Below are 23,040 nucleotides of genomic sequence, written 5' to 3'. Positions count from 1 at the left end.
TCTCTCTCTCTCTCTCTCTCTCTCTCTCTCTCTCTCTCTCTCTCTCTCTCTCTCTCTCTCTACCCCCTTCTTTTCCTGTTCATTCGGGGAGAACAATTTAATACCGTGTTGTACACGATAACGCGAAACGAAGGCGTTAATTGTAATGAAAGCACCGATCGACCATTCCATTTTGTACCGGAGGCTTGGCAAAAAAAGGGGAGGCAAGGAGAGGAGAGAGAGAGAGAGAGAGAGAGAGAGAATGCATTAGTTGAACGCGATAGCCATCGACGAGTAGGTTTTCACAAGGGGGTGCACGAGGTGTGAGAGCAGGAGTGCGAGGAGGAGATGGAGGAGAAAGAGGGTTCGATTGTCGTAAATACATCAGCTTGTTGCCGCACTTTCGGGAAGTTTATTTGCACGTTGCTCGGTCGAAGTTCAGAATAATGGCCGCCGCTGGCGCGTACAAATCTGCTTTGCGGCGGACGCGCATCCACTCTTCCTCTGGACGAAGAATTCGGCAGAGGGCTGGAGGGGGAGGGGAGAGGGGGAAGGTGAGGATGAGAGTGAGGTGTAGGGGTCGAAGGGGCTTAACGGAGGCTTAACGTCGTGGAAACGCACGGTGCGCATTGTGCCGGCCGTATCGTTAGCAAAGTGCGACGACGTGCGGAGGAGAGCACGGGACTGCAGCTGGAAGTGCGCGCTCCCATTGCGGTTTAGTTTACAATTGGCGGATCTGTAAACACATTAGCCCGCGCCGGGGCTGCCTTAACACAACGAGTGCTCTTCATGCCCGCCACCGACGCTGGAGAACGCGCCGCAATGCCGTGCATCCGCTATGCGCAGCACGTCCTGCGTGCACTGCACTCGCAATAGGCGCCCACGCCCGCGTTCCCCTCCGGCCGAATTGTCGCGCCAAGTACGCGTCATCGTCCTACGTACCTCGCCGCATACCGTTCGCGCGTTTACGAGCCGCTCAGCCGGCGATCCCATCCTTAGACTCTTTCGCGTCACTCAAGCAGGAGTCGATCTTCCTTCCGAGATAGATAGAGAGAGAAAGAGAGAGAGAGAGAGAGAGAGAGAGAGAGAGAGCGGAGAAAGGTGAGAGCACACTGAAGAGATTATTTTTGTATTTGGAAGTAAAAAATATATTTGATATATATTTTTTGTTTGGCATTATATGTTTTTTACACAATCATATTAATATTAAATAAAGTAATATTAGTATTTAATAGCACTAAGACATCCGTGCTTGCTCCTTATGTGCCGTTAATTTCTCACTATTAGTTTATCTATTTTTCAAGGAGCTTTCTATTATTTCAGTTTTTTTACTTGTGTCAAGTATTATTGAAGAAGCAAGACATAGCGGCATTTAAATGTTTTGGTTGCAATTATCAAACGTTAGATTGGTTTCATTTTAATGAAATAATAGTTTGCGTCAAATTTTCGTTTCGACAACAAAATCTTCTTTTTAGTGTAAAGGTTCGTAACGTCCGTATTGGGAAACGCGCGCCCAGAATTCACTGAATTATTGCGTCATGGCACGGAATTTCATGGAAAAGTCGCGTAAATATGCGGTATCGTTATACGGAGTATCTGACCATAAGTATGTCCCGTATCTCTCGTGTAGATAAGGTTAAACTGAACAGAAAATCCCTCTACCATTGACAAACACGCTACACACTGCCATGTGACAAACAATTACATGAGATTTCAAATTGTTTTAATTAGAAGAAGAATAGGCGAATGGTTATGCGCGATAAAGCAGATGAGTTGCGTTACGATGCCTGCCGTCGTATAAATTAGGTCAAACTGAACGAAAAAGTCTTCCATCGTTCTGCAAATAACCGCCTATATTTTTAGTTATTATTTGAAGAACATCAGAGTGCACTGGCGTGGACGATCATCCACCAGTCTTCTTTAATTGATAACTCAAAGATTCACGTGGTTATTTGCAGAATAGTACAAGACTTTTTAGTTCAGTTTGATTCGATCCATATGTACACGAAATATGGCACACTCTATAGAGGCGATCGTTGGGTCGCGAATTTTCCGCCGAATTCCGCTTTTCTCATCAATACCAAAAATCTCCCTTCTCTCTCTCTATGTGAGCAATGGTTACTCCCTATCGATTCCGCTGGTCAAATATTTTTTCAGCTGGCGGAATTTTGCATTATCGTTGAAATTACCCCTGGTCGGATATTGAGGTCTTTTTTCCGAAATGAAACACGGTTCGGGGATGAAAGATTTTCGTGCTTAATACGAGGTTAATTATTTCGGAAAAGTTAGCATTTTCTTTCTCTCTTTCTCTTTAACAGCACCGTCGTTTTTTCCCAGCTAGAGTTCCGCCGACCAGTCTGATTAACTTTTGTTGATTTTCTGGGTTCCCTTGTATAAACATAGTCATGTAGGGGTTCCATAGTCCGTACGCGCCCGAGTGTGCGTTTACATGGTTCGAGAGTTACGATAGATAAAAGGCTTTTATATACCGCATTCGGTCTGCGGATTAAAGCAAACATGGATTCGAGGAACAGTTCGCTCGTTTCCTATAGAACGAGAAAGCGGATTTTGCTACTGCTCGTAGGGATATTACCGTGTCTCTTGTTCCCTCCTCTCCCTCTTTCCCTCTTGGCAGGATCGGACCGCCGGAGAATTCATTTTTATATTCACTTTTCATGCGTATATAGGATTTCTCGCTCGAGTCTTAAGATCATATATTTTAAAAGAGGTAGATGTAACGATGCAAAAAGAAGTATTTCGCTTTCGAGAACGTACAATTAAATTACGTTCCTTCCAGATAGAGATTTTTTTCCTCGCGATACCTTTTCACTGACTTTGAAACTGTAAAGGCATTAAAGGATACGCCAGTTTGAGTCTCGAGCAAGGAAACATTGTATACACAGAGTGATATATCCGATTTATCATATTTTCTTATTTACGAACTTTTTAGTCAATTTAGAACAGATTTTTTTTTTAAATAAGATCTTTCAATTAGATGCGCCATAAATATCCGTGAGGCGATTGCTAATGCTCCATGTGGATACAGATTTGGTTTTTATTTCATATTCCGCAGAATACGAATAATCCGCAGAATATGCGGGTATTTGCATATTTTACATATGTACGAAAGTAACAATAATAAATAGCGTATTGATGAAGAAGTGCGTGAAACGGAAGATTGAACGCTGGCATGCATGACGACTTTTCTCTCGTGATATCTCCGTTTGATCTACATTTACTCCATATTCATCGTGGTAACTGTGTTGAAACAATTTGAAGTAGTTGAGGCGCTTGCTGTGCGCGCGCGTTCTTAATTGACATGTAAATTCGAATCGATGCCAAACGACGATCGCGAGAGAATCGCTTCTTTTATCGCGAGACGCGAAGATGGGAAGATTACTGTCGCGTATTACTATTTTAGGCGGTAGCACATGATAAATTGGATCGCCTCTCGGATTTAATGAGCAATGTGATCCACTAATATCCGGATATTCTGGGAGCACTAACAAGCAACAGCCCCCTCCTTCTCCGCCTCTCCCACAATACGTACGAAGTAAGCCGGATTTTGCATGTGGCTCGGTTGTATCTCGAGAGACTGCCTGTCGGTCTGAAGATTATGCACTTTAATGAGAAGGCGTACTCGCGCCCGCAATGTATGTCCAAAATATATGACATGTCTTGAGAGAATAAGATCACTTATTACGAATATACGCTGCGTTCGCTCTTAGAACTCGCAAAGTTTCGGCGTCACAGCGTTTGCGTGGTTTCATACTCTGTGATATTTCACATTTTTTTCGAGATATTAATGCAATTATAGCGCGAAATGTTTTTAATAGAAAAATTGCCGCAGGCCAAAACTAGCAGTCGCGATTCATATCGAGTAAAATTGATAATTATTGAACATTCCGAATTAGGATGGGGAGCATCGCAAATAAGCAAATATCAAATTCTGTAATAAAGAGATTAATGGAAAACTAGGTGAATAAAGCAAGAAATCTTCTTTCATGATATCTTTATTATTTTTTTTATTGACTTTAAAAATTTCGATATACTGAGAAAAAATTATATAAATATATATTTATTGGATAAAAGTTTATTTTTACGAACTTTCTTTCACAGAAATAAACTTTATATCCCACAAATAAGTTTTCAAGTATTCTTCCCTCAATGTATAATTTAAAAATTTAAAAGAGATAAAACAGGAGACATGCAAACTTCGTCGTCGACTGTTGCTATATCCTGCGTCTTGTATTTCGTCCTGGAGTCAGCTCTTGGTCGAAATCGTAGTCAGGTGTTCCATGGTGCTACACAAAAGCACAAGTCGATCAGAAACGCGGTGTTAATTGTGGTAATGATTTTTCGATAAAGATGATAAAGATTGTCCAATGCTTTGAATAATATCGATTTGATAATTTAATTTGATAATTTGACTATCTGCAAAAATCTGAAATTTTCCAGGATGTTGATTGTTATCATGTCTCATTTATATACGGAGAAAATATTATCTTTTCTTTCATATAATTTTTTTATTTTACTACGTTTTTAGTATTCAGAGTTGTCTTGCAATCGTAGCAAAAATTATTTAGAAAAATTTGCTAAGACAAATATGTGACTAGCGAACACTGCGATATTACGCATGTTAGAGACAGAATTTTCATCTGAACCATTTGTGAAATTTAGCAAGAAAGGCTCTCTCTGTGGCGCCCATCTAGATTAAAGCCAGTCATAGTTCTTATAAGAGTGACTGTGCTAGACAAAAAAGGCAAAAGCGACGAGAGACAAATGAATGTATAATCCTCACATTCACCTAAATTTGCTAGCAAATATTCCTAGAATGCTACTGTTGCAAATTTTACGTAAATTTTACCATGGACGATTTTTCAGCAGATACAAAAAACAACGATAAATTTTAACTGTGACATTCTGAGAGCTCTATACTGTCAGTAAGGTCTATCTTGCTAAAGGCTCGTCACATAATACGCGGAATAAGCTTGACGTAAAAGTTGGGGTAAGAAATAAAAATAATTTATTTCGCTTGCGCGCCCCAACTCTCTTATATTGAAAGTATTTCTCTTAAGTGACGGAAATAATCCCAGTGTAAGGAGGCCAGAGTATAGGGGAAAAGGGAGAGAAATAAATTATTTTTATCTTACTTCAACTTGTGCCAAGCTTACTCCGCGTATTGTAGACCAGTCTTCAATAAAACGTAGCAATTTCGCTAAAAATATAGCAAGTGTTTTAATAGCATATTTTTGTTCCCGAAATACAGGGTGTCTGGTAATTGATCGAGCAACCGCCGTATACGGGTAGAACAGGTAGAACGGGTCAAAATAATTATATTATATAAAGTTATATACCATTTTGAAATTTTCTCAATATTTATTGCGTAATTAATTAAAATGTATAAACGAATGAACATACGAGAAGCGATAAGCCAGGCTCTGTGTGTAAAAGAAATGGCTTACCTCTTAGCAATGATGAGTAAATAGCTGATTTCGAGGCGGAGTAACATATACGTGTCGCTTGTTACTCCGCCTCGAAATCAGCTATTTACTCATCATTGCTAAGAGGTAAGCCATTTCTTTTACACACAGAGCCTGTCCTATCGCTTCTCGTACGTTCATTCGTTTATACATTTTAATTAATTACGCAATAAATATTGAGAAAATTTCAAAATGGTATATAACTTTTATGATTTTGATCCGTTCTATCCGTACACTAAGAAAAAAATTTACAAAATTCTAAAAAACATTTGTTTGGGTAGTACTGTGAAGATATTTGTTCAAATTAAATAATTATTTTCTAAAATTACAGAAACAAATTTATATTTAAAACTTCTTTATTTAATTTTAGAAAATAATTACTTAATTTAAACAAATATCTTCACAGTACTATCCAAACAAATGTTTTTTGAAATTTAGTACATTTTTTCTCAGTGTACACGGCGATTACTCGATCAGTTACCGGACACCTTGTATATGTGCACATATACTGTAGCATAAAAATATCTCAACACGTTTCAGTGTCCACAAAATATATGGCACACATGAAATGAACGGATAGTGAATGACTGCAGAGAGCGTCGATCTGTTTCTCGGTTACGAAATACTCTACAATAATATTCTCCGTGTACAATTCTCACTGTGTATAGTGAAGAGTGACGACGGTTTGCTGTTTTTGTCCATTGTTTTGGTATTGTCGCGCGCGACGCGTACTTGTCCATAACCGAGTCAGTGTGTTTCGGGCCGACGAGTGACGCACACAGTGCGACGCGGAGTGCTGTGCGTTGTTCACAATTACTCCCGTCGTATGTGTGAGCAAAATATTCCGTCGTTTCTTGAAATATTTAATCGGGTGTGTTCTCGTCGGCGTCGCGTTAATTAACACGTGTTTCCCCGAGTCGTGTCGGCGCGAGTCAGTGAGTGTCCGAAATGACGGAGCAGTCGGCAGCATGATGCTGAATCGGGAAATCAGGACGCAGGACTCAGAATCCGGGCGGCGATATACTTTCAGGTGTGTGAAATTATTTATTCTTAGTTGAAATTTAGAATCCACTCAGAGATCGGCATTTACGATTTGTTATTGCCTAATAAATAATTATAGCTTCATGAAGTTCTATATTATATATTCGTTAACTTGTAATATATATTTCGTACAAGAAATATCCGTCGAATAACATAGGTATAATGGTGCATGAGTATGAATCTGTAATTATTAATTATATTATCGTCCAGGGATCGTAAATAATTGACAACCGCGATACCGACTCAAATTTCGTATATTGAAATTTATTTTTGTCTGACATTCTACCCTGAGAATAAATATCCAAAAGATAAGAAATATCTTTGATGAGTACTAATAACATATATACTTTTTACAGAATGTTTGTTATTTTTGTTATATTTCTATTAATTCCTATTATTTATTACAGAAGAAATTCTTTCAAATAAAAAAAAAAATACATTTTTTTTACGACCGTCGATTTTCACGGAAACAATTGTTTATTCTATTTAAGCAAAAAGAATTTAGATTTAAGTAAATATGTCGTTAGTACCCACTGAAAATAAATATTTAAAAAAATGTTTTCATGTTTGTTTCTCTTAATGCACTTGCCATTGAGTAAATAACATTGAATAAACTAATTCTTCAACACGAAGAAAACAGCAATAAATAGACGTTTGTAGCATCAAGATGGATCCAAGATGGGTCGCCTGCAGGGTCGTCTGTGTTATATTTTTCTACAATTTTCCTTGTTATATTTCGAGATTTTCTATTGTGACCTTCCAGTTGGAAGGTTTTGTGGAATACTCGGATAGAATCAAAATTTCGACTCGGGTTGCCGCGTCGGGCTGTCTTCGTCCTCCGCGTTTCTTTTCCGGCAGACTTGCAGCGCGTGGAAAACGAAGTTAGAAATATCCAAGTTTGAGTTATTTCCATACGCGCGCTCTCTCGCGATTAATTAAAACTTCTTCCGCTGATTCTGCCTCTCGGCACGCGGTTAGTTTTAATAATCTCCGAAAGCTGTATTAGCCTAAGTCGGCGCAAAAGCTGCTTTCGTTGGCGGAACTTGTAATTGTGTGCCACCATATATAATTATAAGTTTCAGCATTCGTTATCCCGCTCGTCTGGCGTATTTCTAGGCGCGCCGTGTCGTGCAATTAATTCGCGCAAATTCGCATTGTTGCGCATCATCACAGTGCGCGGTACCTGTTGTACCCTCGCGGAGAGAATCGTCGATACGATTGACACACGGAGCAACGTCCGTGTCTGAATTCGATTAAGCGTAACGATCATTGCAGCCGTACGTGGTGCGGCTTGTACCGTAGACGGTAATTCCTTATATCCGCGGCCAAAACGAAGGAAGCCTCTCTTTGTTCCATTTACCGCTCGCATGTATACACATGTATACACACACACACACTCACCTCTCGCACATACAGTTAATAAGGTTGCTTCTAATGAACTCGTTTATTTGGCGGAACCTAACCGGGGCTCTGGAGTTCAAAGAGCTCTCACGGCTTATCGATTAAAGTACGTTACACGAAAGTGAAGCACAGGCTGCGGCGGGGCAAAAGTCTTAGCGCGAATATCCTGCTGAAGTTAACGAAGTGCTATTACACGACGGACACCCCCTTTGAATTGCTACGATTCTCGACCGCTCATTGACGGCGCATTTCGAAGCGTTACACTTGAGCGCAAATTGAAACCAGAGCGGACCGGTATCGCGTGTCGCCGATGAATGAAGCGAGTTTTCAATAGGGGCTTAATTTTCATCGATTTAAAATTCAGCCGTTTATAATTGGCAGGCGCAGAGCGTGAACGAGAACGGCCGGCGAGAACGATAACGCGCAGTTGTCGGGGTGGTGAATTTCGACATTTCGGTGATACGAATCCATTAAGCGCGTTTGGAATTCGAGCTGGTTCTTTTTCACGGTGAGATTTTCTCGTCGACCTTGGGCCAGGCACGTTCTCCCGCGCCTACCTTTCGTGTACCTGGATCCACCTGTCGACCTGTGCTCGCTGTGTCTGCCGTGTACGCGTGTGCGTGTGTGTGTTTGTATATATATAAGTATATACAGAGCGCGTTCAGGATAGCTACATCCCCTTTCATCTGCGAGCTCCTCCAACAATTTGGAGTTAATTCTTTTGTGCAAACATCGAGGCACTTCTAATTCTCCAGGGAAAGAATGACGGAAAATTAAAGAATTATCTGGCGTCTGGCCTTCAGAAAATAATTGCGTTTGAGAGCACATTTTATTATTTAGCTATTTTTTGCTTAACATTAAGCGTGCACCGCTCTTTCGTAGAACTTTAATTACGTGGCTTGCGAGTGTCGTTAGATGTTGTAGCCGCCGCAAGTCCCCCGCAAACGCGGAGAGCAGTAAAGGCAGAACCTTCATGCAACGGACTCGCTATTATTATGAATCACGTGTATACGTTGCGGGATATTTGCAAACTCAGCGCTCTTATAAAAAGTCTAGTCTTTTTATAATCTTTTATAGTCTTTTTATATCGGCTTTTTTTTCTGTCGGAAGCACTTTTATAGAGAGGCTGAGCTTTTTATGAGAGAGCCGTGCTTGCAAATATCCGGCGACAAGTATAGGCGTCTGGTTTCTTTTGCCTTTCATTGCCTTATATCGCGAACCAAATTGTTTCTCCATTATATCTCCTTTTTTCTTCTTCTTTTTTACATGTCGCCTGCAAGAAAAAAGCTCTATAGCTCTTAAATGTCTGCATGGCTAATCAAATATAAGTACAGAGTTATGCTTTTCCGACGGCAGAGAGCACGGCGTAGAAAAATTCAATGCCGTTTAGAATTCGTCAAAGAATCCGTAGGAGAGAAGAAAGTGCCGGGAAGCCCCGGTATATATCCTGTATATTCATGCCGCGATCCAACGTCACGTAGACTCTCACGCGAGCGTTGACTTCGACGGCGCGCGCGCGCCCGGCGCTTTGCATTCTTCATTCGTGTCTCGCTCTTCTTTTCTTCCATATCCTGCACCTTTATCGTAGCGTTTCATTTTTCTCTCCGGAGCCTTCCCGGTCGGGTCGCCGTCATCGATCCACGGGAAACCACCGCCACCGCCGTCGCCGTCGTCGCCGCTATCTTCCGTTTCTCGTTTCTCTAGCGCGACGGGGATACCAAAGTTTACCGGCAACCAGGGACACGAAACGCGTAAAGCTTCATCAACAATAAATAATGTTAGACTCGTGAACGCGATAAATTAGAGCTGCCGCGCGTTCTGTATCTCATTAATTTATCAGCCGCGAATGTGTCGTACCTCGACGTGAATTTAGACGTTGCCCTCGATGTTGCTTCAGTTATTCCTTGAATTGCAATCTTCACCTTAATCCCGACAGTCTTTCTGCAGAGGAATCTCCTTCAGATCTTTCACCGTTTCTCTCCCTTTGAGATGTCGCGACTGTTTAATTTCTTTTCTCTTATTTCACTCGAATACACTTGCACACTTGTCGAGAGTCACTTTCCAGTCATTTCCGAGTTGACAGTGAGTGAGCATTAATTCCGACGCGGCGGACCATTGGGTCCGGGATCGATTTCTACGTAGAGGAAATCGCGCGAAATCGAGACGTTAGTCGGAACGTTTATGCGACACTATCGACGACAGTGATGAACGTATCCTTCGATGATATCGGTTAAGTCGTTCTTTCCATCCATAAGGAGAGTAGGATCATTGGTTTCATACGATTCCTCCGACACGTACGACGGTAACGACGTAGGAAGGCTCGACGTGCATGGCGTACAAGCTGGACGAGCCAGCCCACGAAAATTCATTTCACGGAGAAAGAAAGAGAGAGAGAGAGAGAGAGCGGCAGGCAGAGCAGAATCCGCTCTATTTTTGTCTCACGTAACGGATATTACATTGTAACGTAATTCCCGATTGCGCTGGCGCGTCTCGTTCGCCGTGCGATAAAGTTTACTGTGAAATTTACTCGCGGGATTCATCCTCCCGTAAAAAACAGCGACCGATCGCCGAAATGGAATACGCGATGGGGTACGCTACGCGCTTTGCTCGCTTTGCTTTGCCTTCCTTCCTTGCTTTTTTTTTTTAACGTCACCAAATGAACGACGGGCGAATCGAAAGCAAACAGATAACTTTCAGTGCATACCCAGACGGTTAGTCTCAGACGGAGCATGCGCCAATTCGACATAATCTCGTTCGTCCAGACGGACGATAGTCACGTTATCAGTTGCGTAGCCTCTCTATCTCACGGGGGACAGAGAGAAAGAGAGTGTCCCTCGATACTGAATAGCGCTGGCGACCGCCCAAGTTACTTTCCTTTCGTACAGGCTGCAAAGGCCATTTTAGTTCTCGCACCCTTCCGGCGCCCCGCTTTATCCTTACACAACGAGCTGGCGATCAGGTCACCGGCTAAGGTCTTTATTCGACGGACCGGTGGGCTCCGCTTAGCCTCCTTGAAAGAATCAATCTCTGTCCTTTCCTTTCTTTTCTCTCAAGCTTTCTGCCGGCTAATGAGAAACGGGTCAGGCTAGAGTCCCAAGGAGCATTGGTCCCGGCCCAGCTTACAGCGGTATCGGTTTGAAATTCGACCATCTTGGCTGTTCGCGGCGGCCAACGAAATTCCGCGCGTAATCTGGACGGATCCGATCTATCTAATTAGTGAGTGAGCGAGAGCGAACGAACGAACGCGAGTGCATACGAGTTAATTGTACCATGTAAATTGTTCGTCCGATCGTTCTTCCCGATCGAGGGGGCGATCCTTGGGAATAATCGCGGCGTGTCTCCGACTAATCGTTCGACCTCGCGTTAACTTGTCGCGCACGATCTCTCCTCGACATACAAACATACGTTCTCTTAAAGTGGATTACTAAAAATGCTTCTGACTGTATCAGTAAGGCCTGGTTTTACAATTTACTTTAACTGAAGCCTAGTAGACTTCGTTAAAGATCTATTCAAACAAACTTGCGTGATCGTATGTGTTGCAAATGTATACACAGAAAAAAGGACTTTCTTGTTTGGAAAATATCTTTATTTTTGACATGTTAATCTTTCAAATTAGGTCACATTTAAACGAATATGAGTTATTTGCAAAGGTATATTTTATACACTGAAAAAAATACTTGTAAACTTATTTGTAAACTTATACACTGAGAAAAATATTTGTAAACTTATTTGTACATATATATTTGTAAACTTATTTGTGGAGTATACAGTTTATTTCTGTAATATAAACTTTTATCCCACAAATAAACTTTTAAGTATTTTTTTCTCGATCAACGAAAAAAAACCTGTGTTCTCATTAGTCGAAAATAATTTTTTTTAATAAAAAGTACACAAAATATTAGGTTGAGAATATGACGTCTATTTTAAATGTGTTATGTTCCAGATTTTTTTCATTTTTATTTAATTTTAAAGCCTTGGACTTCAATGATGTTATAATTTTATTTGAATATTATAATCTCATAAGAAGTACAATATATAATTATTTTGATGATAATGAGATCTTTTTGATATTGATATTTTTTTGATGATATTCTTCTCCGATATTTGAAAACATCATATTTTTAAGTAAATACTTTACAGTAATAAATAAGCTTTTCATTAATAAAAATTACTTTCGGATACATAAGAACACAAGTTTTTCTTCGTTGAACCACACAAAACCTATTCCAGCAAGATAACTTATCTTTGACGCTGAATAATCTCACTTGCACTTAACATATCAAGTCAGGATATTCTCCAAACAAAGATATCCTTTCTCTCTGTATAGTTAACATTTCAGTGAGGAAACGCTGAGGAATACGCTGATTGCACTTTAGGGAGTACAGTCGAGAGCATTTCGCGGCGATCGAATGCGGAAAGTCCGCGAGAGGCTTATAACCGCGAACTGCGTTGCATATTAATGATTTATTTCAATCCTTGCACGAAACTGCCAGGCGCGATTGCCATCAGCAATTATTCGCCGCAGTTCAGCGGTTGTTTCGCGATCGTTTCAAGAGCGCGGCTCGTCGTCACTCGAATGAACCGTCTCGTTGTGAAGAGTGTTTACGCGCTTTGAGCCCACGTGCAGCCACGTGTCAGTTGATTCTTCAAACAACCTCGTTTACGACCACGCTCGTCCGTTGGTCACCTTCGAGTGATTCGCGAGAACGACGGGAAGTTAGCGTGAGTCGAGCCGTGCAAAATTCAACGCAGTCTCATCTCCTTTATGATCCGCGGCACGAGCTACGTGGGCGTGTTTGAGAGAGATAGAGAGAGAAGGGAAGAAAGCTTCGATTGTTAGCATATTGAGCCAGTAGTTCTCGACCAACGCTCGATATCGACACCTCGAGAGATACGTGGGTGCTTCTTCTTTATTCATCAGCCGTACTCCGAAAGGCTAAAGACGCAATGCTACTTCTGACAGAAAATAATATCAAAGTGGCTACATTAATAAAACGGCATCTCGCTCGAAGTAATCTATCAGAAAGTATATTTTGCGCGTAGGGAGCGCGCTCATTCGTGCCGGCAGCTATTTTCTTGTCGTTCTTCGTTACGGCGTTACGGAGCGTCCGTTTGAAATCGCGATGAGGAAAATGTTTTATTACTTTAAGACGTGAGAAATGATGCGCTCGGAAGATAAAGGAGCTCTCTCTCTCCCCCTCTCTCCTCTTCGATCATCTTTCACGCTTTGAGATGATAAAAATAAAAAGAAGGAGAAAGAGAGGAACGAAACGTGTTCCACATTTTCTGCGTTTTTCTGCAATTATATATTTCATGCTTATCGTCTCCTCCGAGAATAACCCACTCCGAACAGACGTGGTGTGTCTCTTCTTTTTTTTTTTTGTTTTCTCTCTGTTTCTCCCTCTCTCTCCCCCTCTTACGTCAAGCACGTCAAATGTTCATTAACGCCGCGCGTTAATTACTGAGAGTGCGGGTTGAACTCATGCAATTATAAGACACGTCAAACTACAATCCGACTATGTCGGAATTCGCCGGCATAAACTTCCGGGCTGAGATTCGCGAGTACATCAGCCGCAACTTCAAACTAACATTCTAATTCGCCTAATATCCCGAATGCACATCACTCGTGAAAGGCGTAATATTCTCTGTGATTCCGGCGACCCGGCAGCTTTGTTCATTTGGCACGGTTATGCGATATTAGCTCTTTGAATGAGGGTCACCCGATCGGTTCTGCCAGTTTCGACGCGCGAACTATAAGTACCGTTACCAGCATTATCCGATAATTACACGATAATTAATCCTATCGATTTTAGAATCTGTGTTTGTGAAAGACTCGCGCCGCAACATATCCGACACAGATTTCCATGTAATTCGTCATTACAATAGTTCCCTTCGATATTAATACAGAATGTTCCATTATGCACCACTAAATCAACTTTTCCTGCATTAATATTTGCACGGGGTTTTCTTAACGGTGAAATTATTTCGGAAATTTTGCCACGTTAAGTCTGAAGCACGCGAATTCTCACAATATTATGAGTCTCAGACGAATTTCTGAGAAATATTTTAGTTGATACTTAGTTGGGGTGACTTGATATTTATGAGAGATGTTTAAAAAAATTTTATATAATACAGACTTGAAATTTCCCCATGTAGGGATACAATGCTGTAGTTTATCGTACACTGAGAAAAAATGTTTGGCATTTGTAACTATAACTGTATAGAGAAATGACTGCTATAAATTATGGTAAAGAAAACTATTTTTTTAATTAAATTCTGTGACAATGTTAGTTATAATCATTTTGTATGTGTGTTACTACTACACGGAGAGGGTAGGATAGTTTTTCCTCATACAAATTTTTTTCAATTTTATTATATCTTTAAATTCAAGAATAAACTATCAGTAAGGCGTTTCTATTTTATACAGGAACACAGTAAATATCTCTAGAAATTTATTTTATTTCGCTATAGAAACATAGCAAACTTTTTAATAGCACATTTCAGTTCCTAAAATATATAAACAGCATATATGAAATGAAAGGAGATAATTAATTACTGTAAAATGTCGTTCCTCGGTTGCAAAATCGTTTAGTAATTTTTATTATAAAATTCTGTCCGTGCATCAGAAAGGACATAGTCGAAGCCAAAGATAACTATAATTAAAAAAAAAATAATAAAAAAATAATTAAAAAAAAATTAGATTAACTATTTTGCGTAGATTTATTATAGAATCGTCTGAGCAATATTCTTTAACAATATACAGTAGTTATACAATTCTTGTCGATCCAACACGCCGCCCCTAACAACAGCGACGTGGCTGCGAAGCCACCCTAAATTCGGGTGTGTCGATGACATTGATCGATTACCCAATCTCTCGTCATGCCGAGTTTGTCAATACCGCCCATCAAGCCGAGATCATATTTCTGTCAAGTGTACCGAAAATGAAAAGATCCGCGCTCGTTAATTGCATCGACATGCTACGTCATTCCAGAGCGTGGCGCGGCATCGAGTGTGTGGGCGCCAATATCCATCTGGGAAAGATATCGCGACAAAATCGCGATTTTTCTTGTGTACAGTTTCCCGACAGAAAAGTGCCTCGGCAGGTGCCTCGATGTAAACGATCCGTCGAGCAGCCGATAAAAGAGATCGGGACGCGATCGCCAAGTAGATCGCACCGGTATTTTCTTATCTCTCCTTGGTATAGCGCCAAAAACCGGTTCTCGGCCTCATTACGGGTGAATTCGAAATTTTTGGCTCGATCAGGCGCGACGATTCTCTGTGTACGCGCTCCGAAAAATGCACTGGATTTTCGTAAACTAGGAATGCAGGGGAACACGATTAGGGGAGAGGGAGAAAGAGAAAGGAGAGAGGGAGGGTGGGAGGATATATATATATATTTATTTATTTATTTATTTGTAGTGAGCTCTAGGAAAACTCCCTTCAAGCGCATAAAAAACAATATTAAATGAATATGTGATGATTAAACATTAGTTTGAACATATTTATATTTGAAAATATTTTTACATTGCATTTGGTACATGGAAAAAAATAATTTGCTGCAGCAGCAAACTAATTTACTACATATGGACAGTTAAGTATAATTCGCTGTGTTAGCTACCTTTTTTGCTGCAGGAACCTATTTTCTTGCTATGACACGCAAAAAAAGTTTCAGTTGGTGCAACCAAATAGGAACCAACTGAAAATTAGATCAGAAGCAGTATCTTATGAAAACTAATATTTGTTGTCGCAACCGAAAATATTTGTCTGAACACTCAATGATATTAGAACTCGGTTGAGGCAATTGAGAACAATTGACTATACAGAAACCTCATAAAGGAATTTTTCTGTTCCTACAGCCGAGTTTTCATCTGATCCCTGAGCAACCGAAAATTCGGTTGCACCAACAGAATTGTTTTTTCCATGGATAACAAGAAAATCTGCTCCTACAGCAAGAAAAGTGGCTAACGTAACAAATTTGCTACAGACGGACAACTAAATATAATTTACTGCTTTAGCTACATTTTTTTTGCAGGAGCAGATTTTCTTGTTATCATAGCAAGAAAATTGACTGCTGCAGCAAAGAAAAAGTGGCTAATACAACAAATTATGTTTAGTTGTACATATGTAGCAGATCTTTTTTTTTCCGTGTATGTATGTATCTGCAGATAACTCTTCGGCCATTAAGCACTCACATATATAGTGCTTTAAATTTATTTAAACTTTCCAAATTTCACAGTCCTACAAGTAGACCGTTCCACATTCGTGCTGAGAAAACTTTAAAGGAATGTTTCAAAATTTCTGTTCTTAGAGGAAAGGGGAGAGAAAAAAGAGAGACAGAGATGAGCAAAAGGTAGAGAGGGGGGAAAGGGGAGAAGAGTCGAAATTTTATTCCATCCACTTGGCCGATGGATAATGCGGGCGTGCAAATATACGACTGACGTAAAAATGATAGCTCGAAGCTCATGTGCCGCATAAAACGCGCACGCCGGTCGCGAACGCAATCACGAGGATGTATTACGGCCATCGTATCGTTATTGGAACGTATAACTGCGCTCACGCGAAACGGTGTGCGAGCGCTCTCACCGACACGTCCGCGCGCGTGTAAGACGCGCGTGGATCCATAAGAGATGGCAGGGTGTTCACCCCCTCGTGACAGGGTCACTTCTCTCACCGCCGCGCCTCGCCCGGGGGTGAAAATGAGAACAGCTTAGAGGTTGCAACGAGGTCGATCCATCGGAACTCTGATGCCACGTGCTATTGGCAATGTCTCTCTTCCTGATTCTGTCTCTCCTCTCCCCCTTCCTGCCGCGTCTTTTTCCTTCTCTCTCTAGGTGCGACGATCGTCGCACCGCTTCGGGGATTTCGGAAAATTACATTTGCTGGCGCGCGTTCGCACGTGGATCATATTATATCGACACGCGCAAATTAGTTTCGACCGACGCGCCTCTTGATCGCGATAAAACGCGTCCCCGTAACCGACCATAAGTCGATAAGACGCAATCTCGGGAGTGTACCGATCCGTTATCGGAAAGCACTCTCCTTAGGTCGTGCGTGTGAAAGGGTAGAATAAAATCCTACTTCTAGACTTTGGAGAGGGGTGGAGAGAAGAGAGAAACGCGAGAGGTACGCTCCGGCTTTGTGCCGATAGGAAAGTGCGCGAACGAAATTCCACTCGAGCGGCGCGCCGAGGACGTCCAATTTGGTCTGCAAAATCAACTTCGAGGTTATCCGCCGATGTTAGTAAAAATGTTTCCCGGAGAGAGTTTCCTCGGGGTCCGCGTTCGCACCAGGAAATAGGGTCTGGCCCGTAAAGCTATAACGTACCCGTTATTGCGCGCTGTTTTAGGATCCGTTCCCTCTTTCGGGCCAGAAGTGATAGAATCTATAAAAATGTCGCACACTCGGTAAAAAAAACAGTCGCATCACATTCGCGAAAAAAGTGGGCCCCAGCGGGCCTTCCGCGACGAGGTCGTGACTTTTCGACGTGAGATCGGGAATCGCGATAACTTGTTTGAGAATCGCGGAAATTCGCTATTTCTATCGTCCGGACAGAAATGTGTCGTTGCATAAAATCGAAACCGACGAGACTCTCAATCTCGTCGCATTTTGATACATTTCGATTCTGCTTCAGGCATTTCCTCGCGCCGAACGCATATCGTGCCTATTCGTTAACTGCTCACGGTGAAAACGTTCGGTTGGATTAACCAAATTTCCGGCGAAATACGACCGAACATTCCGGTTAAAGTTATCAGATTCTGATTCTGAAGTTTACCGGAAATCTTGTTAACTCGAAACAGTATTCTGGTACCTTCAAGTGGAATTTCTGGTTCGTTCATATTTCATCACATTGTGAAAAATTTTGTTAAATTTAACACACATTTCTGTAACACTTGGACGTTATTAGACGTTACTTTAACGCTCAGAGATGATGAATACGAGCTCAATGCGGAACAGTGAAGATAATGCAACGACGATATTTGTTAAATTTACACACAGACATGTTAGAAAATTTAGTACGAAAATTTCTACAGAGATCAATTTCAAAATAAATGCGGAATGTCTTTGACCGCGCAGAAATTTGATTAATCCAACCAGACCTTTTTTTGTTCAGTGCCGATAAGAAATTTAGAATTATTATTTACTGCTTGTCTCTTAATATCGTGTGAACAGTGTGTTATTTATCTTTTGACTCCGCGTTTAACATTTCACGCTCGCGCACGCGAAACACTCGCAGCTGTCAAATTGTCAAACGCAGTTCCGAGTCGTGACGCGCGGATATCTAGACGCGATGCGTTCGACCCGAAAACGCCTAAACCGGAAGCGGAAGACGTCAATGATGCCGTGCGTGTATGTGTGCGTGTATGTGTGCGTGTATGTGTGCGTGTATGTGTGCGTTTATGTGTGCGTGTGTGCACGCGTATGTACGCGCGCGCGCGCGCGCGTGTGTGTGTGTGTGTGCGCGAGGAAATTGGGAGTATTTCCCACGACAGGATCATAGATGAGATTGGGTGTATAATCGATCGTCGTGGAGTTAATTCGAGCGCCGAAAGCTCACGGTGAAGTCGCGACAGAGAGGATCATATCTTCGTCTCAAAATATCGTCCTAATTATATAAAGTCGTTTGCTACAATACAACCTCTACGTCAGTTTGCGCGGCCGCGGCACACAGTGGGATGCGGAATTTTCGGCACACGTTGATTATGAATTGATCAGCGCAGTTTGGCGCGACCTATTTCGCTGATAATTGATTTTCCGTGTGCACTCCGCCCACCGCCCTCTAACAAACCGCGCGCCAACGTTTTTTCACGTCGCTCCGTGTGGATGTTCATCCGCGCGACGACGACCGCGGTTTCCGGATTATTTTTAACACGAGACTGATTAGTCCGCGTCGCTTCTGCAAATGTCGAGCGCGCGACAAATTGGACCGATCGGATCGGCAAAATGTTGGCGCGAACGGTCTGCCGCATCCTAATATCTTGGCAGAAGTTATTTTAAAAATACACCTCTCGCGGAGCTGGTTATTTGATGCAGGCGCACTCGATCAAGCTCGAACCGCGATAGTATCAACTTCCGAGGAATATTAATGGATACGTTTACGAGAACGCTGTTCTCTGATTTCTCGTGTAAAAAAGTATATCCCTGCGAAGCGGGGGAATGGTCGCGGAAAATTGCTCGCGCTTCACCCCGAAGGTCGCGCGTGGACATGGGCGCACGTAAATGTGACCGCGAGACAGAGAAGGAGAGAGAAAAAGAACGGCGATCGACCGGAAATTGTCGAAAGAATATCAGGCCGATTAGTAATTTATGGCTATGGGGCGGCAGAACGGTTAACCGAGACGCGAGAAATATGATTAACTGGAAAATGCGCGGACCTCCCGCACGATGTTGAAACGTGTGCCGAATATTGCGCAGCGTAGAGACGTGGCGACCTTATTTTACACGTCACGGAAATATCCCTGCCTCTCTTTCTCTCTCTTTGGCATTTAATCAGTGGTCTACGTTATAACTACCGAGACATCGCTGCTGCATTGCGATACATGTCGCTGCTTGTTTATATAACCTTATCTTTAATGGAACCTTCTTGTACATGGTCTTAAGAGGATTCTGCCAAAAAGAAGATATTCTAAGCACAGTATTCTTGAAGTTAGAGGACTTGGTCGTTTATTTGTAGTACGAGTTTTTTGTTCTTAGTGGAAATCTCCTAGTAAGAGGACATTCTGTTTCAAGTAAACATATTCCTCTTGATTCAAAGGGAATTAGAGTAATATCTAGTAGATTTTCCCACTTTTTATTGTTTTTTCTAAACATTGAGAAAAAAATATCTAGGAAATGACAAATATTAATTCAATGGATGGTAATAACATATTTACCTATACTAATATAAAACATTTCTCAATTCAGAAAAGTTTCTTGAAACTTTGAGGAAAATTTTAGTTTTTCATAAAAGCAATTATTTGCTTCATTTGAATAAAATAATTCAGATTTAAGTAAATATAAATTATAACTACTCATCGAATATAAATATTTACTATTTTTTACGTATTTTTTCTCTCAATATAACAGTCTTCATTTAAAATATAGGATTACAGGAAATAGCACCTTGCAAGTAGAGTTCCTTTTTTTCTTTTTATGAGTTTAATAATATTTTCCTTTTTCCTTTTGGTCATAATATTTTCCTTTCGGTAAAAGAGAGAATCCTCTCTTGAGACCATGTGTATAAGAAAATCCCGTTAAAAATAAGATGATGTTTTTTGGCCATATATAGCCACTCTCAAGATGGTAGGAACTTTTATTCAATGGCTCTTGAAATGTCTCCTGGGTGCGCGGTGAGAAGTTGCCTTTGAGAAATTTTGAGGAAACAAACACGCGAAACGTTCAATCATTAATACCTTATCGCGCGAATTATCGACGGGAGGAAGTTCCGACGTTAAACATCGAATTGATCTTCCGCGAAAGTAAAAGTCACTTAAAACTAACGGGAATGAAAGTTTTATTGCTCTGCGCTGTTGAAGCTTAATTTATTAAAAGTCCTCCATTTCCACTGTCGAGCAGCTCTACAATTTTGCAAGTTTCACATTTCACACGAAACACTCGCGCTCCGCGCGTTCCAGCTGAAAAATTCGTCAGCGTAAAGCATCCGTAGCGTGTCTTTGTGCATAATTTAGTAGCGCGTAACTACAGCTCGATGAATATTGGAACGCGTCACCGCATGTTCATGTTATAATTACAGCGTATATATTAATATACTGTATTATATGTACATATCGGTACATGCTGGCACACAATATTGTGTACCATCGGTAGGACATCGTATCGTCTGTGTCGCGCACGGTAAATTTGCGATATATTGTGGTTCAAGTAGACGCGCAGCAGTGATGGGTAATATAAGTGGAGCTATGAAAAATTAACGAATTACCGGAGGAACACACGCATACACGTTCCCCGTGTACGGCAGTGTGTGTGACGACGCGCCCTGCGCGAAACGGGATATGTCGTCTACCGTAAGTGCCGGGAATGTATTCATTCGCCCTACCACGGTATTCATCTCGGCGCTTTTGAGAGAAAAGCGGCATAAAGAGCCAGATAAAGAGGCCGGTTTAAAGCCACTGCAGCCATAGTTTGTCGCTCCTGCCGTTTTGATCGCGCGACGCGCGAGTGTCCCTTTTGTCGCATATTTCCCGGATTTTCCCGCAGCTCCACCCATCCGCGATTTTTCTCTGGTAGAAATCCTGTGCTATTCGCGACCAGTTGCCGAACAGCTTTGTTTACTTCCGTCCAGTAACTTGAGAGTAAAACTAATTAGGATCTTAATAAAGACGTAATGCTTCTCCTGCAATTACCGCGCACGAAAGATGTTCAAAATCTAAAACTTGACGAAAGCAGAACAGAAAATGGAAAAAAAGTTACTTAATTGATTAATAATCAAGTCTGCTGCTTATAAAATGGGCAGATTTGCTCTGGTAATATTTTATTCGTCGTGTATGCTTTCTAATTGGAAAATTTTCATTTGTCACACGCATATTATACACTGAGAGAAAAATATGGTTACTTTCGTCCCCAACAAAACCGTTTTGTAATTTTAACCACAAAAATAGAATAACCGTCCTTCTAATAACACTTACTAAAACAATGGTTATTCTAACTATTTAAATAGTTAGTGTTATTAGAAAAATGGTTATTCCAATTATTTTTGCGGTTAAAATTACAAAACAGTTTTGTTGGGGGCGAAAATAACCATATTTTTCTCTTAGTGTACTTTTCATAATCATCAAATGAGACGTTTTCTCCTGTTCTTGTACTATTTCTGATTTTGAGCTACCATGAGTTCTCATTTGTATCATTTCTATTAGAATAGTCTGACATGTTCTCTCATCGCAACGAAATTCTGTATTATTATCATAGATCCCATTTGTCTTTTACTGACTTTCAGTTCTAATCTTGGTTGTCACAGGGCTTGATATCATCAAGTGTCTTATTTCCTTCAATTTTTTTTTCTTGCTTCGTATTTTTTCACACATTTACTCATTGCACGCGCAGTTTTAAGCTCTTTCTCAACAATACATGATAAATCTATTTTTAATTTGTTCACGATGGATATTATAGTATGTATGGATTATAAAACGGAATTAATATTACTGATACAATGTCTTGAAAAGAATCGGTCTACGTATTGTACAGTGGATTGCTTCAACCACTAAATAAAATTTTATCGAGTTCTTGTTCAATTTCGACGCGGTATCTTTGCAACTAATGATATTGCATTAATGTTAAACAATAATTGAGCGAATGTCTACGCAAACTGCATATATTTTTACCAGGGAAGTTCTGTTCCGTTGAGATAACGGCAATTAAAGTCGCACGGATGTTCGATTTGCGCAGAGTTTGCGTTCTTGGGAATAATTCTTCAAACCGATCGGTTCCTTTCCTCGTCGTTTCGCGGAATTAGCGTTTTATTTCGCCGTTTCTGACGGTGGCCGGCTGAATTCGCGATAAATCGCCGCCCAATACCTAGTTTGAATAAAAAAAAATATCACGATGAAATATCGAGATCATCAGCGTGACGGCGTATTTTTTTTCCTTTTTTTTTTGTATATATTTAGCTATATGCACGGCCAACCTCTGGGCTGAGAGGCAAAACGATGCGAGTGACGAGATATAAATGGCGCGGGTACTTGCGAGTTTAATCTCGTTAATGCAAATTCGCGCGGTTCGGTAGTCGTTTCGTTAATTTCTGGGCTTTCAATCGCTCCATCGAGCGCCTCTCGTTATGCCATATGCATATGCAATGTATGCCGTGGGAGAGAGAGAGAGCAGAGAGAGAGAGAGAGAGAGAGAGAGAGAGAGAGAGAGAGAGAGAAAGAAAGAAAGAAAGAAAGAGGGAGAACGCGCTCTGTATGTGTGTTTCTCAGTCCTCTGTCGTCCGTCGTACCTTCATTAATTCGTTGATTCGCATCTATACACGTGTAAGGACACGAGGATATCGTGCTCAATGGAGAATAAAATCCGATCAAGCCAGTGAATAAACGTCCCTGCGCGCTTCTCTCCTCATCCCTGCGTTCGGAAAACGCCACCCGGCCTCGATCGGGCCGCGGGGGTGCTGTACTCGTTGGACACTCGAGAGTCTTTGAGACTTTTA

General features: G+C 41.2%; 1 protein-coding gene across 2 annotated transcripts in view; it reads left to right on the top strand.

Annotated features, from left to right (window-relative positions):
- The window catches only part of LOC116848982 (proteoglycan Cow), a 181,398-nt gene that overhangs the window by 28,874 nt on the left and 129,484 nt on the right, over nucleotides 1-23,040 (top strand). Inside the window, exon 1 of one of the 2 annotated variants that reach the window (XM_032825677.1) lies at nucleotides 6,206-6,492. The exons of the other annotated variant lie outside the window; for it this stretch is intronic. The gene's annotated coding sequence lies outside the window, so the exon portion shown is untranslated. Of the gene's footprint in view, nucleotides 1-6,205; nucleotides 6,493-23,040 lie in introns of those variants that run through there. 2 annotated transcript variants of the gene reach the window in all.

The sequence above is a fragment of the Odontomachus brunneus genome, unplaced genomic scaffold, assembly GCF_010583005.1.
Source record: "Odontomachus brunneus isolate Ranch 3 - 2012 unplaced genomic scaffold, Obru_v1 Obru_scaffold_103, whole genome shotgun sequence".
Lineage (NCBI taxonomy): Eukaryota > Metazoa > Arthropoda > Insecta > Hymenoptera > Formicidae > Odontomachus > Odontomachus brunneus.
This window is presented reverse-complemented; position numbering and strand designations above follow the sequence as displayed.